Source organism: Bos mutus, chromosome 1 (assembly GCF_027580195.1).
Source record: "Bos mutus isolate GX-2022 chromosome 1, NWIPB_WYAK_1.1, whole genome shotgun sequence".
Lineage (NCBI taxonomy): Eukaryota > Metazoa > Chordata > Mammalia > Artiodactyla > Bovidae > Bos > Bos mutus.
The window spans coordinates 150,277,491-150,279,647 of NC_091617.1; the positions used below are offsets into that span (position 1 = coordinate 150,277,491).

Genomic DNA, 2,157 nt, shown 5'->3' on the forward strand with positions numbered 1-2,157 from the left:
TGCAGCAATACAGATGGAAGTCAGTGAGACTCAAAAAGACAACATCATATGATACTGCTTATGTGTGGAATCTAAAAGAAAGGATACAAACGAACTTACTTACAAACCAGCAGAGTCAGGAATGACATTCATGGTTACCAGGGGATAAGGGTGGGGAGGGATAAACTGGGAGACTGGGATTGACATATACACACTGCTGCTGCTGCTGCTGCCAAGTCGCTTCAGTCATGTCCGACTCTGTGCGACCCCAGAGATGGCAGCCCACCAGGCTCCCCTGTCCCTGGGATTTTCCAGGCAAGAATACTGGAGTGGGTTGCCATTTCCTTCTCCACATATACACACTGGACTATATATAAGATAGGTAGCTAATAAGAACCTGCTGCCTAGCACAGGGAACTTTATTCAATACTGCGTAATCACCTATATGGGAATCTAAAAAAGAATGGCTGTATAACTGATCCACTTTGTTGTACAGCAGAAACTAATACAACACAGTAAATCAACTATACTGCAATAAAAATTGATTTTATAAAAAGATGATCACACATTTTCATACTAAAGGTCTATTTACCTTAATGCCTGTTAACTAATACAACATATTTGGCTTTTAATGAAAAATTACAAGGTATGTCAGAAAAAAAAAAAAAAAAAAAAAAGAAAACCCAAAGTCTGAAGAGAAAAAGAAACATCAGAACCAGACTCAGATGTTGGAATTATTAAAACAATAATTTAAAATATCTATGTTTAATATTTTAGGGGTGTTAATGGAAAAAGTACACAACCTTCAAGAACAGATGGTAAACATAAGTAGAGATGAAAACATATGTGATAGGTAGATATGTATAATGAATTCACTTTGCTGTACAGCTGAAAGTATCATGACATTGTAAAAAACTATACCTCAAAAAAAAAAAGAAAAAAAAATATTGAGACACATGCCCATGTTTACAAAACAAGGGAAACTGAGAAGTATCTATATTTTCCAACACGTTTACACACAACTCTTACACATAATGGGAAAAATTAAAATCAGTAGTTACAGAAAAAGAACTGCTGGAAATCAAAAACACTAACAGAAATGAAGAATGCCTTTGATGGGTTCATTAGCAGACTTGGCACTGTCCAGGAAAGATTCACCGAGCTGAAGATAGGTCAGTAAAAACTTTCCAAACTGAAATGCAAAGACTAAGAGGAATAAAAATGAAGAGAACAGAACATTCACGAATTGTGAGATGATTTCAAAAGGTATAATATTGTTGGAGAAGACTCTTGAGAGTCCCTTGGACTGCAAGGAGATCCAACCGGTCCATCCTAAAGGAGATCAGTCCTGGGTGTTCATTGGAAGGACTGATGTTGAAGCTGAAACTCCAATACTTTGGCCACCTGATACGAAGAATTGACTCATTTGAAAAGACCCTGATGCTGGGAAAGATTGAGGGCAGGAGGAGAAGGGATCGACAGAGGATGAGGTGGCTGGATGGCATCACCAACACAATGGACATGGGTTTGGGTAAACTCTGGGAGTTGGTGATGGACAGGGAGGCCTGGCGTGCTGCAGTTCATGGGGTCACAAAAAGTCGGACACGACTGGGCAACTGAATTGAACTGAACTGAATTAGAAGGAGATGAGACACAATGCAACAGAAGAAACAAGTGAGGTAACAATAGCCAAGAACTTCCCAACAGTAAAGAAAAGTACAAAACCACAGATCCGGGAAGCTCAGAGAACACAAAGCAGAATAAGAAGCAAGCAAACACTGCTTGCTTCAACAGCATGCATACTAACATGGGAATGGTACAGAGAAGACAAGCAAGGCTCCTGTGCGTGGATGGTGCACAGACCCAGGAAGAGTTCCACACATTTTTGTGACTATAGTTAATAACGCACGTGCACGGGCTCAGTCATGCAGTTGTGTCCGACTCTTTGTGACCCTGTGGACAGAGGCTCCTCTGTCCATGGAATTCCCCAGGCAAGAATATTGGGAGTGGGCTGCCATTTCCTTCTCCAGGGGATCTTCCCCACTCAGGAATTGAACCCTTGTCTCTTTCATTTTCCTGTATTGGCAGGTGGATTCTTTACCACCTGGGAAGCCCATAGTTAATAATACTGTGCTGCCTATTGGAAAGTTGCTCAGAGAGTAGATTTTTAAACTTCTC

General features: G+C 40.5%; 1 non-coding gene across 1 annotated transcript; it reads left to right on the top strand.

Moving 5' to 3' along the window:
• Positions 1-1,761: 1,761 nt before the first annotated feature.
• On the top strand, positions 1,762-1,864 carry LOC138989450 (U6 spliceosomal RNA). The gene has a single exon (XR_011465755.1). It is a non-coding gene; the product is annotated as a U6 spliceosomal RNA (small nuclear RNA).
• The last annotated feature ends 293 nt before the right edge of the window (positions 1,865-2,157 follow it).